At 36.6% G+C, this 17607-nt stretch overlaps 1 long non-coding RNA gene across 1 annotated transcript in view; it reads right to left on the bottom strand.

Moving 5' to 3' along the window:
* Positions 1-13354, bottom strand: part of LOC133092338 (uncharacterized) — a 37909-nt gene extending 24555 nt beyond the window's left edge. Inside the window, exon 1 of the long non-coding RNA XR_009701042.1 lies at positions 13272-13354. This is a non-coding gene — a long non-coding RNA (uncharacterized LOC133092338). The remainder of the gene's footprint in view (positions 1-13271) is intronic.
* Positions 13355-17607: the final 4253 nt, after the last annotated feature.

Here is a 17607-nt window from a genome sequence, read left to right as displayed (position 1 = left end):
GGACAGGAATAATGATGCAGATGTAGAGAATGGACTTGAGGACACGGGGAAGGAGAAGGGTAAGCTGAGACAAAGTGAGAGAGTTGCAGGACTAATATATCCTACCAAATGTAAAATAGATAGCTAGTGGGAAGCAGCCACATAGCACAGGGAGTTCAGCTTGGTGCTCTGTGACCATCTAGAGGGGTGTGATAGGGAGGGTGGGAGGGAGATGCAAGAAGGAGGAGATATGGGGACATATGTATATGTATAGCTTATTCACTTTGTTATAAAGCAGAAACTAACACAGCATTTGAAAGCAATTATACTCCAATAAAGGTGTTTAAAAAAAAAACACCACAAAGAGCAAATAAAATGGAAGGCAAACATAGAAACAAAAAACAAAGGCAACAAATACAAAACAGTAACAAATATGGTAGATATTCTTTCAGCCCTATCAATAATCACTTTGAACATCAATGGTCTCATTGCACCAAATAAAAGATAGAGATTATCAGAGGGGATCAAAGAACAAGACCCAATTAGGGACTTCCCTGGTTGTCCAGTGGTTAAGACTTCACCTTCCAATGCAGGGGGTGTGGGTTCGATCCCTCATTGGAGAGCTAAGATACCACAGGCCTCATGGCCAAAAAACCAAAACATAAAACAGAAGCAATATTGTAACAAATTCAATAAAGACTTGAAAAAAAAAAAAAAGACCTGACTATATGCTGTCTACAAGAAATCCACTTTAAATCTAAAGACATATACATTAAAATTAAATGGGTAGAGAAAGGCATTTCACGATACCACAAACCAAAAAAAGCAGTAGGTATATTAATTTTAGACTGAGCAGACTTCAGAGTAAGGAAATTATCAGGAATAAAAAGGGGCATTACATAATGCTAAATGGGTCAATTCTCCGAGAAGACATAATTATCCTTAATGTGTATGTTTCTGACAACAGAGCATCAAACCATAGGGGGCAAAAACTGATAGAACTACAAGTTGAAATAGATGAGTCCACTACTATAGTTGGAGTCTTCAATACCCTTCTATTGGAAATGGACCAATTCAGCAAACAGAAAATCAGTAAACACATAGTTGAACTCAAAACACTGTCAATCAACCAGCAATAATTGACCTCTATAGACTACTTTATCCAACAACAGCAGAATATTCATTTTTTTCCCTCAAGCTCACATGGAACATTCACCAAGATAGACCACATCTGGGGCCATAAACACACCTTAAAAAATGTAAGAGAATAACAATCATAGAATGCCTCCTCTCAAACCACAGTGGAATTAAACTAGAAATCAATAGCAGAAAGATAACTGGAAAACCCAAAAATATATGCAGATTAAACAACACACTTCTATATAGCATAAGAAGAAATCTTGAGATAAAATAAATGTTTTAAACTAAATGAAAGTACAACACCAAATTTGTGGTGTACAGCAAAAGCAGTGCTTAGAGGGGGAATTTATAACAGTGAATGCGTGTATTAGAAAAGAAGAAAAATCTAAAATCAATAATTAAAGTTTCCACCTTAAGAAACTAGAAAAAGAAGAGAAAATTCAATCCAAAATAAGCAGAAGAAAATATATTAGAGCAGAAATTAATAAAACCTAAAACAGGAAATCAATATAGAAAAGCAACAAAACCAAAGGCTTTGAAAAGACCAACAAAATGGATAAGCCTCCTTAGCTGGGCTAAGAAAAAAGGAGAGGACACAAATTGTGTCAGAAATGAAAGAGGGACATCACTACAGATCCCATGGACATTAAAAGAATCATGAAAGAATAATATGAACAACTCTATGCACACAAATTTGGTAACTTAGGTGAAATGGGCTAATGCCTACAAAGACACAAACTGCCAAAGCACAAAGGAGAAGTAGACGATCTGAATAGACATAACTATTAAAGAATCTAATCAATAATTAATAACCTCTACAACAGAAAGTACCAGGCCCAGCTGGATTCACTGGTGAATTCTACCAACATTTAAGGAAAAAATTGTACCATTTTCCTACATTTTCTTTCAGAAGATTGAAGCAGAGGGAATACTTCCTATCTCATTCTATGAGGCCAGTATCACCTTAATACCGAAAAACAGACAAAACCATAAGAAAACCACGAACTAAGATCTTTCTTAAACATAGATGCAAAAATCCTTGACTAAATATTAGCAAATTGAAATCAGAAATGTACAAAAAGAATTATACACCATGATCAAGTGGGACATAATCAAGGTATGCAAGGCTCTTTCAACATTTGAAAATCAATTTTTGTAACTCAGCACATCAATAGATTAAAAAAGAAAACTTACATGGATTATATAAAAAAATGCAGAGAAAGCACGTGACAAAATCCAACACTGATTCATGATAAAACCTCTTAATAAACTAGAAATAGAGGGGAACATCCTTAACTTGATAAAGATATCTACAAAAAAAACTAATAGCCAACATGATATTTAATGGGAGAAGCTTGAAGATTTTCTACTAAGATCTGGAACAAGGTAAGGATGTCCTCTCTCACCACTGCTTTTCAATGTCATATTGGTAGTCTTAGATATAGCAACAAGTACATAATAAGAAATAAAACGTATACAGATTGGGAAGGAATAAATGATACTTTGTTCACAGATGACATGATCATCTACAAAGAAAATCTGAACAAATCAATAAAAAATTTTCTGGAACTAAAGAGTGATTATAGCAAGATTGCAGGATACAAAGTTAATACATACAAGTCAATCACTTTCCTATACAACAGCAATGAACAAGTAAAATTTGAAATTAAAAACTTAACACTATTTAAATTAGCACCCCCCCAAAATGTAATACTTAGTTATAAATCTAACAAAATATGTACATGATCTGTATAAGGAAAACCAAAAACTCTGAAGAAAAATGTCAAAGAGGAACTATAAAATGGAGAGCTATCTCATGTTCATGGATAGGAAGACAATATTAAGATATTAGTTCTTAACAATTTGGTCTATAGATTCCATGTAATCCCAATCAAAATCCCAGCCAGTTATTTTGTGAATATCTACAAACGAATTCTAAAGTTTATATGGAGAGGCAAAAGTCCCAGAATAGGCAACACAATATTGAAGGAGAAGAACGAAATTGGAGGACTGACACTACCAGACTTCAGACTTACTATAAAGTTAATCAAGACAGTATGTTATTGGCAAGAGAGACCAGAAATAGAACGATTTAATATAGTTCTCTGGTATTTGACAAAGGAACAAAGACAATACAATGGAGCAAAAACAGTACTTTCAACAAATGGTGTTGGAACATTTGAACATTCACATGCAAATAAATGAATTTTAACTTGGACTGTACACTTTTCACAAAAATTAAAGTAGTCTAAATGTAAAACAGAAAAGTATAAAACTTCTAGACGATAACCTAGGAAGAAACCTAGATGACCTTGGGTATGGTGATGACGTTTTAGATCCAACACCAAAGGCATGATCCATGAAAGAAATCATTGATAAGCTGGATTTCATTAAAATTAAAAACATCTGCTCTACAAAAGACAATGTCAAGAGAATAAGACAAGCCACAAACTAGGATTAAATATTTGCAAAAGACATATCTGATAAAGGACTGCTATCCAAAATATATGAAAGAATATTAAAACTCAACAATAAGAAAACAACACAATTTATAAATGGGCCAAAGACCTTAACAGATATCTCACCAAAGAAGATATATAGATGGCAAATAAGCACATGAAAAGATGCTCCACATTGTATGTTATCAGGGAAATGCAAATTAAAACAGTGAGATACCATTACATACCTATTAAAACAGCCAAAATCCAGAACACTGACATCAAGTGCTGGCAAGGATGTGGAGCAACAGGATCTCTCATTCATTGCTGGTGGGAATGCAAAATGGTCTAGCCACTTTAGAAGACAATTTGGCAATTTCTTACAAATCTGAACATACTCTTACCATGTTATCCATCAATCACACTCCTTGGTATTTACTCAAAGGATCTGAAAACTTACCTCTGCTCAAAAACCTGCACACAGATGTTTATAGCAGCTTTATTTATAATTGTAAAATCTTGGAAGCAACCAAGATGTCCTTTAGTAGGTGAATGGATTAATAAACTGTGGTCCATCCAGACAATAGAATATTATTCAGCACTGAAAAGAAATGAGCTATCAGGCCATGAGAAGACATGGAGAACCATAAATGAATGTTACTGAGTGAAAGAAGCCAGTCTGAAAAGGCTGTATATACTGCAGGATTCCAAAGGTATGACATTCTGGAAAAGGAGAAACTATGGAGACAGTAAAAAGATCAGTGTTTGCCAGAGGTTGGGAGTGGAGGGGGAGAGATGAATAGGTGGAGCACAGAGGATTTTTAAGGCAGTGAAACTCATCAGTATGACACCATACTGGTGGATACAGGTCATATACACTAGTCAAAACCCATAGCCTGCACAATACCAAGAGAGAACTGTAATGTAAACTATGGACTTTGAGTAATAATAATGTGTCATGTAGGTGCATCAATTGTAACAAATGTATCACTCCAGTAGGGGAAGTTGATAATGAGGAGGCCATGCATGTGTGGGAGCTGAAGGTATATGGGAAATCTCTGTACCTTCTGCTCAAATTTCCTGTGAAACTAAACCTGCCCTAAAAAATAAAGCCTATTTTAAAAAGTATATATCTTGAGGAGAATAGGAAAATTATTTAGTAAGTTATTTTTAATTGAAGAAAAGATAATGGAAAAGTATATTTAATTATACAGCCTCAGTGAATGCGAGAGATGGAAGGGAGCTTTTAGGTCTTCCAATCCAAACTTCCATCCATTGAAAAGTGCTTCTATAATATTTTTGATCACCACGTTTCTGTTTAAGCATTTCCTGAAGCAGGCAGTTCATTCTTTCATTTTCAAACAGAATGTTCCCGAGCATGGACTTGTCCTAGAAAAAAAATAATGCCCACTCCAATCTCTGACATCAACTAGCAGGATGAATTCTGGCAAGTCATTTAAACTCTCCAGGCCTCATATTCTTCATCTGTATGGTGAGGCAGTTAGTTCAGAGGCCACCAGTGTCCTACAATATCTTTAAAGGACTGTTTGTACTCCCATTCTCTGGGTTTCCTTTGGGGTAGGGATGTGGTGTAGCAGAGCAAGCATGGGTTTTGGAGTGAATGACCCTGGGTGTGAATATTGACTAATATTTTCTGGTTGGGTAACCTTGGACAGATCACCTGATCTCTCAGTCTAACTTCTCATATTCTTAAATTAGAGATAACAATATCTACCTTGGAGAATTATTCTGAGTACTGATTGAAATAATGCTCTTAAAACACTTAGCATCATAGTGGGCATGTGATAGGTGTTCAACAAATGTTAATTCCCTCTTCCCTTCTCTATATTTAAAACAGGTAATATGTGAATTAAAATGTAGCAGAAGTCAATACTTATTAGATATAGGACAATTTTTAAAAATATAAATTTGATGATTGGTATTAACTGGATAAAATTTGTTCAGAGTTGTTTGGATAATTGTGCTTGAATCTAGAAAGACTAGATTATGTTGGAAATTTATTTCTCTTCTCTAATTTACAATTATTGCAATATAGAATGTTAAAAATCATGCCATGGTACACAAACATATTTAACACTAACTGGTAATGTGGTGTAATTGTAATGTAAAGCCTTTCTTATGGTCTATTCAAACTATCCTTCTACATGAAACTGTTTCTCAAAACAGTCCTGGAGGAAAGGGATCCTAATTCATCTTTGTACACCCAGTACACAGCACAGTGCTAGGCATATATTGGTATCATTAAATATTCTAAGCTAGTAAGCATTAAGTATAATTTACATCTTCAGAAACTTTAGAAGGAATGACTAATTACCATAGTGAACCCATTCACAGAACATATAAATTATTATTTCAGATCAGAAATTGGGGTCCAAAAAGATTAGTAGACTTGGCAAAGTTCAAAAACTGCATTCTTAACAAAATGAAGCTGGTGACTCAGCAACCAGCTGGACTACTCAGCTTTTTCTCTCCCTTCAAGGTCCTTGTAATTCAACATAGAACACTAAAACCAACACAAGGAGAATAAATGAACTCAAATGTAGGCTATATGGGGAAATAACACAGCTCTAGGTATACTATTAACAAGGAGACAAAACAAACAAAAATCAAAAATGCTCAGACATAGCAATAGAAGAAAGAAAATTACTTGAGGTTAATTAACATTTTACCAACTAAACTATTAAAAAAAATAGCGTGAGTTGAGTAAAAGAATAAAGAACCAACACTCAAGAACACATAAGAAAAGAAAGGAATATAGGGAAAAAGTGAGAGGAAAGAACTCACACTGCTTTCTGAGAAGCAAAAAAGTATTATGGAGCAAAATGTCAAGGCTAGTTTCATATCCCATGTAACTTATTGGAAATTCTCCTCCAGAGTTATGCAGCACTATACGGAGCATGGCATTCACCCAGAGATTCCAGACCTCTGAGATATGCTTTTGTACCCATGTCACATTTGTACATTGCTTGTCAAAATTCTTCCATAGGCTGGTGATGAATGAGAATCAAAGCTAAATATAAATAGCCATGTAATACTGCTCATTACATTAAAAAGACATTTCAGCACAACATTCAAAACCAAAGGAAACTATGTTGGCAAAATTTTTAAAAAATGAACATCTGTAAAATAAGGAAATTTGGCTGCCTTGAAGAAAAATGGTAAAAATTAACTTTCTGTGAATTTCCATGGGACCAGGCTAAAAGAACTGTGTTCTTTGCAGATGCATTGCAAAATTAATTCCTTCATAAGCAGTCTTTAAATCCTCATTGAGAAAGAAATAAATTCCTAATTGTTGAAAAAGAGGAAATAAATGTGGGAAGTAGTAAGTTTGGGGGTAATTACTACTCTTTTATATTAAAAGATTTCAATATTATCCAGATGTTTGCACGGTTCCCCAGAGAAAACTGAAGGCAATTTCCTGCCAGGATGGAATAAATTATATGTTGTATATTTAACATTCATTCTGTCATTAAAAAAAGAAAAAATCCCATAAGTTTTCAATAACAATGAAACATTGTTAATTCTTGGAAGATAGGAAAAGCCACCTGGGGCCTTTTGTAGTTAATTTATTTCACACAGAAGACTCCATTCATGGCTTACCTGACTTCTCTGTAATGCCCTTTTGTGCCCCTTAGGGCAACTTTATCTTGATGGGACTTCCCTTCACCTAATCCAACCAGTCTACATGGACTGGGTAAAGTGTTGGATTCAGATGCTAACTGGAGCCCAACAGCAGAACACTTGGGTAAAATCAGAAGGAAAATGTAGTGACATACAAAGAGTGAAACTCATATTTCATCCCATGAAGCCCTATTCTTTAAAGAATTTTAGAAAGTAACTTTATTTTGCAAGCTCGTCTTCATTCTGGTATTAAAACACTGCTTCCAACAATGTATATGGAATAGATCTAAAGGCCAACACATGACCCTTTTTCCCTCCACACCTCATTAGACTTTCATGAGGTGATAATAAGAGGGGAGAGTGTCCCACATTTTGAGGCAGGGTCAGTTCTTCAAAAGCCCTATATGAGTAAGAATTAGAATTTGGATAAAAAGATGAAATTAAAGAAGCACGAGGGCTTCCCTGGTGGCGCAGTGGTTGAGATTCTGCCTGCCAATGCAGGGGACACGGGTTCGAGCCCTGATCTGGGAAGATCCCACATGCCGCGGAGCAACTGGGCCCGTGAGCCACAACTACTGAGCCTGCGCGTCCGGAGCCTGTGCTCCGCAACAAGAGAGGCCCGCGCACCGCGATGAAGAGTGGTCCCCACTTGCCGCAACTAGAGAAAGCCGTCGCACAGAAACGAAGACACAACACAGCCAAAAATAACTAAATTAATTAAAAAAAAAAAACAAAACTGCCTTGAGATATTAAGGCAGATTATTAAAAAAAAAAAAAAAAAAAGGAAGCACGAGCTACATATCCCTATAGAGAGGGCAAAATTCTCCCAGACTAATCACAGTTGTGATATATATGTTACATTTACACCAAACATTTCATGGCTTACTTGCTATAGTTTTGAACAATCTAGTCTCATAATTTATGTTATCTGATGTATATAATAATGTAATGAAATAGAAAAGATAATATTAAAACAAAGATAGTGTTAAGATCAATGTAAATATGTGGAGTCAGTCTCAGGAAAGTGAAGGGACTTGCCTAAGCTCAGCTACCACCTGGTCTGGGACCTGGCATAGAGGTGTGTTGACTATTTAAAGGTTCCATACACAGTGGTGTTTTCTGCAATTCTCTACACGGTGCCTTGAACATAGTAATGTTTGTTTGACAAATATTTGTTGAAAGAGTGATGCAACTGGAGAGGCCTGGCTGATGTATGGAGAGTGGCCTTCTGTGAGGGGAGAACAGGTGGGTCAGGGTGGGTGGGGGCTTGTGGAGATGGGGGTGAAGATAACAGTTATGAGCCATTTAACAACTGCATTTGTTAAATTCTTACTATGAGTAAGGATTGGGTGTTTTTTGCTGCCTAACTAGTTATGATATTTAGTGCTTGTAATAGTGCTTGTAAGAAATAAGTATGTTACCTTCATTTTAAAGATGAGGAAGTGGGTGGCTCTGAGACTCTAGGACAGATCTCTCCAACGTGAAGACCTAGGCTCTCTTTCCTGAGTCCTAGGGTTTCCCTCAAAGAGATTTGCTTAAGCAGAGTGATAGGAAGTAAATGGGAGAATAGAGTGAGAAAATTACTAGAAATGCCAACATGCTCAAGAGATCCACTCTCCACTGAGTGCAATTTCTGCACCCCTCCAACCCCCGCAGTTACTAGCATACTTCCCTCCTGTCTCCTGCTTTGAAATTTGATGGGGATGCAGAAAGTGCAAGAAAGACAAGAATAGAAGTGCACCCCATTCACAAATGGGGGAAAAGGAAGAAAGCTGAAAATGACTGAGTCTTTCCTTATGTTAATAACAAAGTGAGAGGGATTAAAGGAAAGATTTCTGGGCTTTTAGCTGCTATTTGTTCACTTGACAGCTGTAAATGCTTAACCTCAGTTTCTGTCACCTTTAAAACAAATGGAAATAATATCCTTCACATTCATAAATAATATAAATATGGTGTGACATTAGAAAAATTATTTATATTAATGACATTTTAAGAAATAATATTTCATGATTACACAAAATAAGCTCAGTGCCTTCAGATATGTAAACAACTGTACATGAAGTTGAAAAAAATGGAGTAAATGATGTGTAGAGCCAACTGAAGTCATAAAAGTATGAAACGTTTTAATCTATATTTGTGCTATCCTGTAAATTCTGGGAGGAGGGTTGCTCCTGGAAAACAAAACAAAAGCAAAACCAAAACATTCAGGGAGTTGCCTGATCTTGACCCACTTCACAAAATAGTACCATCTAAATATAGTGCGTTGAAGTTATACATTTTTCAGATTGAATACAATTGTAGAATGGCTCCACCAGCATTTGACCCAACAAACCTAATTTCTCATGGAGTTTGCTTTTAATCCCTTCCAATCCCTCCCATTCTGCCTCTGGATGCTCACCTGCCTCTTCCTGTGATTCAGGGGGTATAGTGTCGCCATGCAGCACAGGCAAATGGGGACCAAAATTCAGGGAATCCGACATGAGTAAAATGTGATGCCATATCAGAACAAACCCAATTGCAATATTGTTGAAATGTGAAGATACTTTTTACATCTTTATGGAATCAAGCAATACACGGCATGGTACTAGTTTTTATTACTTCTTATTTCTGAATCCCAAGATCTGAAACCATCAGTGCAATGTTAATTTATATGCTAACTTTAAAACAGACCAATAGAATATATTGATATTTATAGATTTTTAAAATTATTTTCTAAGAAACAATTCAATCAGAGGAGGAGGTATTAACATTTTATTCATTATTTCAGTGCTTTTTGCAGAAATATATGGTAGACTTGGTACTCTACGTTTGCTGTGTAGATTACAAAGCTAATTAACATTTTTACATAATCATACATTGTATCAATGAATTTTAGTTACTCATTTATTCTATGGCTTCACTAAAATCAAAAGATATATATGAATGATTAAAGATATATAAAAATTATATCTTTAATTTAATTTTAATTTATTGAAAAAGGAAGTGCATTGTAGGACCTAAATTTATATTGTCACTTAAGCTTCTATTTGTTATGTAAAACTACTTACTCACTGTCCATGATGTCATAAAATCCCTGGGATGTTACTCTTGTTAGGCATTGGATGTTGGTTTCATGTGGCCAAATACTTTACAGGATGGAAACTCATATGTAGTTTCCTTGGTAGCCATTCTAATAGATTTCATTATTACTCATTCTGGCACTGTGTGGCTATAATAAGTAATTCCATGGGAATCCTAATGTAATGCAGTAGCAATTAAAGTCCACTAAGCAAAAAAACATTCTGGCTGTGTCAGGATACAGAGGTTAGTTGTCCACCATGGGCTTAAAAAAAAAGTGTGATGTAAAAATGCAGAGAAAGCACGTGTGTAGAAGGACTTAGTAAGACAAAAGGGACAGGTTTATCTTAAATCTCTTTTCAGAATTTTGATTACATGATTTCCACATAGAAAATACTAGTGATAACAGCTACCATTTATTGACCACTTATGTGTCTAAGTGTTGTACATAATTATCTTATTGGATTTTAGGAAAAACTCTGAGACAAAGGTATTATAGCGATTATTTTACAGACAGGGAAATGATGCTCAGAGAAGTTAATCAGTTTGTCCACAATCCCATCCTTAGTGAGAGGCAGAACTGACATTCAAAAACCAGGCTTTCTGAATCCGAAGTCTTCCTCTGTCCCAAGCATCTATACTTCTATGAAGACCATGATTTCCTTGTACATGTATAGTCCTCATTCAGAAAACCTTATGCTTCTAAATATGTTGGGGACATTTCTTCATGACTTTTGAACACTGGGTGGTAGAAAAATATGATTGCTCTGATTCAAAGGTAGTTAGAAGCACACAGGCCATTAGCCTTGAAAATAAAATCTTTTCCAATCAGGCAGAGAAAGAGCCCATCTCAGGAGTGTGATTTCCGAAGAACAAAAAGACCCTATGTCAAAAGAAATAGACATGTCTATCAAAGCTGAACAATCACCCTACTGCATTTCTTCACTTTCTACAGAAAGTTTGGCAGGGTTTTGGGGGAGAAGGGGCGAGGAGAGTAAGCTGGAGATTGAGGATTGAGGAGGTGGAGAGTTGGAGAGATGGGACGAAATTCAAGACTTTAAGCTTCATGTATTGCTTCTGAATCATTTGAGAAAATGAATCATGTTTTATTCTACTTCTCTAGCCTCTAACCCAGTGCCTAGCATGTTGCTCTTATCCCATTATTTTTTGCTGAGTTGAATAAGAGAGATTTTCAGATCTTTTTATCAGAAAAGATTTAGGAAGAGACAAAAAAGACAATCTGAAAATCCTAGTGCTTGTGTTAGGGGTAAGAGTCAGCCAGTAGGACTCTCAGGATAGGGGGAGAATAAAAAGAGAGTGGAAGTATAGGATACAAAAAGCAGAATAATAAAGTAAGAGTATAATACAGAGCAAGAATTTGGAGTCAGGTAGAATCTATCTCTTCTTCTGATAACCAGATAACCATGGAACCTTGTATAAATTATTTAATCTAGGTCTCATTTTCTCATCTCTAAAGTGGGAACTGAGGACTTCCCTGGCGGTCCAGAGGTTAAGACTCTGTGCTTCTACTTCAGGGGGCACAGGTTTGATCCCTGTTCAGGGAACTAAGATCCTGCATGTCTTGTAGAGCGGCTGAAAAGTAAAAAAAAAAAAAAAGAAGTGGGAACTGATAATTCTTTCCATCCACGCATCCATGCATGCATTCATGCTTTCATGCAGTTATTTAGAGGGCAGTTGTAGGAATAAGATAATGCATGTAAAGTATATAGTACACTACCTGAAACATAGAAAGCACTTAAAAATAATACCTAGTTTTTAACCATAATCCTCACTACATCTCTATGATATAGGTATTATCTCCATTTTAACTAATTAAATAATGCTTATAGAGAATGATTACCTTTCACAGACTGGCCTTGTAGTCTGCTGAGCTATGGGTTATCATACCCATTCATTCATGTAGGTTTAGTTAGCCCTGGGGTAGAAGTTACTGACAAAAAATTTCAAACTTAGAAATAAACATATTCAAACTTCTATTTTCTGATTCTTGCATGTTTTATTGCATGGCTATAAATTCTTTCCTTGCATTTCCCTAGCCAGGTAGAAAGAGGCTTAGACATTGGCAAGAAACTGGCTCATTACCAGCCCCACGGTATATGAATTTCTCTCCTTGCTTGCCAAGGCATTGGTTGATCCTTTGCTTTATTTGAGGTAGTTTAATTTTTCATTATGACAGGTTTTCATCTCCAATTCTTTATTTAGAGCATGGTTCTCAAAACTTTTTCATTCCATAATCCCTTTGAGGGTTTCCACAACCCTGAAACACACCTTGAACCACTTTGCTATCGAAATAAAAGTGTGTAAGAATAATTCAGCTGTTGGGAGGAGAAGCAGGTGACGTTTTTACTTTTCTGGACACTGAAGAAGGGAGGGAAGCACTCAGGGGAAGGTGGGAAGGGATTGGAATGTAGGGTGGGCAGGAAATCAGGCCTTATGATTCCAAATAAGAGAAGGAAGGAGTGATGCAGAGGAAGAGGTTTTGCTGCAAATCTAAAGCTGCCCTTGCTGAACAGATGTTAGGAATGCTGCAGCTCTGGTCCTGTGACTCCCTCGGAATATCCCTGGGGAAAGACGACATCCGCTTTGAAGAATACTGATTTTAAACAAGCAGCTCTTTCTGCCTTTGTCCCCATTCCCTGCCTTCCATTAAAAACCTCCCCCTCCCCCCAACTCTCCCTTCTCTCCTCCCCTCTCTGGCCTCCCCCTGCCCTGGTCCCCACTCACCCACTCCTACTTGGAGAAATCCAGTTATTCAATCTATTCCGTCTATTTTTCTTCGGTTTTTCAAGTGGTCTCACTGAGAGCCCCATAGCCTCCTACAGCTAACTTTGCCCTCCGACACAGAAAAGCCTCCATTACCAATTCAGCTTCCGTCTTTCATACTGAGTATAGATGAATACTGCTGGGGTTTTTGTCTTTTATTGGTGTGCAAAATTTAGCTCGCAGCTGGCCTTCTCAAAAGAGAAAGTAAAAACTTGCTCTCTTTATTCGTACCTGGCTTTTCCGAATTGATCTAGTTGCAGCCGTTTTTCTAACTTCCTCCTTCAGTTTCAGTGAAAATAAACTACTTCCTGACCTCAGTGCCTGGCCATAGAGTAATGCTATCCTGAGCGAGTAGCTTTAAGAGGAAGTGAACTTTCAGCACTGTTTGCGTATTGGGTAACGTGTGTTTTTTTTCTTTGGGCTGAAGAACTTAATTGACTTTTAAGGGCATCAGGCTCATGTTTTGCCCCCATATAAAGATTGTGAGTCGTCACTGAAGGCTCAACTGCCACCAAGACTAAACACGTTTACGGCTGGCCCCCTGCCACTTGTTCATTCCAGTATCCTCCCTGATGTCTGGTTCTCATCTGGTCCTTCCTAAGGCCATTTGCTTTGCGATATATCACTGAGATTTCTGTCATTGCTTACTCGATGGTTTCCTCCTCTAGCTGCTGCTACGAGCTCATGCTCAGTGATGTAGCTTAAGCTACATCATGACGAATCAACATTACTTCCACTTTACTCTCTTTTTGTCTTTATACAATTTGAAATTGTTTTTCCTGCTCATTTCAAAACTCTCTGTGGATTTGCCACACGCTCCATTTCTATCTACGTATATCAACTGCTTAAATTTTGTCATTTTCTATACCATCTTTTTCCTCTCTCCTTGAGAGTAAGCTTACTCTGTCTCTGGGTCTTCCATCTAGGTTGTCTATCCACCTTTTTCCTACTGGAAACAAGATCGAAGCTATTTTTTCTTCTTCAAACTTAACTTTTATCTTTCTTGGACAAAAGGAAGGTACGATGTGAGAAACTTATTTTTTGCTCAACAGGTACTCTTTTTTTATTCCTCTTCCTTTCTCTTTTCTGTCTCTTTTTCTCTTCCTTCTTCCTTCAAAATAACTCCTTCTAGCAATTTCCATCCTTATATGGGCACATTAATCTTACAATGTAATCTAACACCTAAACATAGGTCATCTTATGTTATTTTAAAATCTAAGTTTTTAAGCAACGAACACTAAGAAATTCAGTATCAGGTGCCTAAATACAAAATTCTAAATCATCATTAAAAAATAAGAACACAATTTGCCATCTAACAAATTATTTCCACTCATTTTCCAGTCACTGAGTTATCCTTAAAAATGATCAATATGCCAAGATTCTAGATGACTTGTTTGGCATAAACTATTCACCTGGGTGAATGGATGATATGTTCTCTAAAATATCAAACCAATACATTATTAAGTGTACCCAGAGGTTCTTTAACAGATTGGCGTAGGTATATAGAATATACAAATCACTCACTTCCCTCTTTACTCCTGAGATGATGCAGATTCTTGCTTCTGCCCTTATAAGATTGCACTAACTGTGACGCTTACAACTTCACCACAAAGGCTTTTCCTGCCAAGGGCAACTTGTGGGTACTTACTGATGTCCCCATGACATCTGAAGTGACAGGAGAAACAGTAGAGGTTGAATACGCTAGTAAATATTTTTTGGATTGAACTTGTTTGCATTTCCCCATGATAACAGGCTTTAAATTACAGAAAACAAAAAAAGAAAAAGCTCTAAATTTCTTCTACAGGGGTTACCAACCTCTCTAACAGGTTTTCTTTTTTTGTTGTTCTGAACTCCCTTTATTGTGGCCTTAATCATTTCTAAAGCAATGATCACCTTTGGAGAAGAAACGTGGGAAGAGCTGGGGCGTGAAGTCAGATTGTGGTGACAACCCTTTATCTGTATCTGCAGGAATGACTTCACCTCTCTGGCCTCATTTCTCATAAGTAAAATGAGAATAACAGTTCCTAACTTTCCATCAGAGTTATGGGATTGACGATAACATGAAAACACGCAACGTGTTTGGGAAATGAAAAGTATGAATCACATATTATGTTAGTTCATTAAGTTGGACTATTTGTTTTGTCCATGAACTGATACCTACATCAACTTCTTAGAGTTAGGCCCAGGCAAATGGAGTACCACATCCTTGATGTGATTTCTGGAATCCTGGGAAGGTCCAGAAATGCTCAGAAATCACTTCCTGACATACTGGCCTGATGTCTCTATTTTCACCTTCCATGTGTTCTTTCTTTACCTTTAAGTTCAATTCATTGTTAAAATGTAAACACCATTAGGAGGATGAATACTTTGTTTTATCAACGATTACCCTTTGATGTGAATGGATTTATCAGAGACTTTACTTTTCATGGGATTTGATTAGAGCAAAGTAAAGAGAAAGAGAAGTTTAAGGTGCTGGGATTCTGGGGCCTGAGGGGTTAGGAAAGAGTTGATGGAGGTGGATTAAAGGAGCAATGCCTTGAGGGATACAGGGATAAAATGTTCCTCCAAGGTGTCTTCTTCTCACATGTGGCCACTGAATCAAGACATCAGCCTCCCCTTGCCCATCAGAATCACCTCAGTAGTTTTCACAAAATACCAACACAGGCCCCACAGCTCAGAGATTAGGATTTAATTGGTTTAGTTTAATTGGTTAGGGAGGGGATCTTCAGTGTTTAAAAGCCCTTTAGGCAGGACAGGATTCAGATGTAGAGAATGGACTTGAGGACACGGGGAGGGGGAAGGGTAAGCTGGGATGAAGTGAGAGAGCGGCATGGACATATATACACTACCAAATGTAAAATAGATAGCTAGTGAGAAGCAGCTGCATAGCACAGGGAGATCAGCTCGGTGCTTTGTGACCACCTAGAGGGGTGGGATAGGGAGGATGGGAGGGAGACAAAAGAGGGAGGGGATATGGAGATATATGTATAGTATAGCTGATTCACTTTGTTATACAGCAGAAACTAAGACGACATTGTAAAGTGATTATACTCCAATAAAGATGTTAACAAAATAAATAAATAAATAAATAAATAAATAAATAATAATAAAAGCCCCTTAGGCAATTCAAATATTTTGTAGAATCGAAAACCATGGAATTAGAAGAAATAGAGGCACAGGAAACATTTCTACCTAATTCCCCCTAATCTACCCACAGGTTCTGTTTGAATTAAACCACTGAAAACCCAGTCTCTTAAAAAAGGATTTATTTCTTATTGGTTTAATTATTTTTAAGACATGCTTTAAGAAAAAGTGAATCCACGATATTTATTGAGTCAGTTTCCACATTTTGTTGAAGGACATAAAGTTTTAATAATAACTAAACGATTCTAGGATCAGCTCAGCAATCACCATTGCAAGGTAGAGACTTCTGTATTGCTATTATTCTTAGAGTTCTTGCATTTCATAAACAAGCTTCTTGCTTTTCTCTTCATATCTCAAAGGAAGAGAATCATGTTAGGATTTTCAAGAAATTCCCCAAAATAACTCGTTCAGGTAATAACTGTTGTTTATTGCTTTATAATATATAATGCAGCTTTTTATATATCCTAATGACTGGGTATATTTATTATTATCACCGCCATCATTCCTATCCACAGGTGATAGACAAAGGGTCAGAGATTCTGACTTCCTCAAGTAGCATGGCGACTTAAATGCAAAACTAGAACTTGACCCACAGCTTTGATGTTAAAATTTGCATCCTTTCTACAAATTCATTATTTTGAATTTCATTCTGTGTTTCTATATGTTTAACTGTACCTTGGTAATTTGGGGGGGCTTCGACTATTTTCTCTCTACTACCCAGGGATACAAGGATTATAACACATAGAAAATCTCAGAGCTGAAGGTTGTTTTTCCTGTCTCTTTCATTTTAGAATACCAGAAATCAGAGTGTGCTAACAAAAGGGTGACCCTAACTCCTGGTTCAACCATTGATGGTTTTTGTTTATGCTTTTGTTCTGGAGTAATTACTAATAGCATTCCCTTCAGTCTCCAAAGGGTCCCAATTAGGATGATAAATTATATAGTCAACCTACCTAATGAGTATGTATCAAGCTTCTGATCTTTATTTTGTAGAAATAAGTTATTTATCTGGTTGGGTTTTCTTTCCATCAACAGTTTTCATAGTTCCTTTATTCCACCATGTTTTGCTTAGAGCTTCACTGAGATTTGAATATATAGAGCATATGGAATAAAGGTGGTGACAATAATAATAGTAATTTACATTTACTAATCATTGATTTATCTAAGCACCAAGTTACATACTTTATATCCATTACCTCATTTAATACTTATAAAACCTTGTGAAATGGGTACTAGTGTTGTCCTTATTTAACAGATAAGCAAACAAAAGTATAGAGATGCTAAAGAACTTGCCCTGGGCTCAGGGTGAGAGCCAGGACTTTAGGTCGCATCAAACTTCAAAGTCTAAGCTCCAAATCAATACAATAAAATCCATGGCCCTCTTCTCTCACCCATTCTACAAGAACCAGCTTCTTACACAACC

This window comes from Eubalaena glacialis, chromosome 5 (genome assembly GCF_028564815.1).
Source record: "Eubalaena glacialis isolate mEubGla1 chromosome 5, mEubGla1.1.hap2.+ XY, whole genome shotgun sequence".
NCBI classification, from domain to species: Eukaryota; Metazoa; Chordata; class Mammalia; order Artiodactyla; family Balaenidae; genus Eubalaena; species Eubalaena glacialis.
The sequence above is the reverse complement of the archived record's forward strand: the minus strand, read 5'-3'. Positions and strand labels throughout refer to the sequence as shown.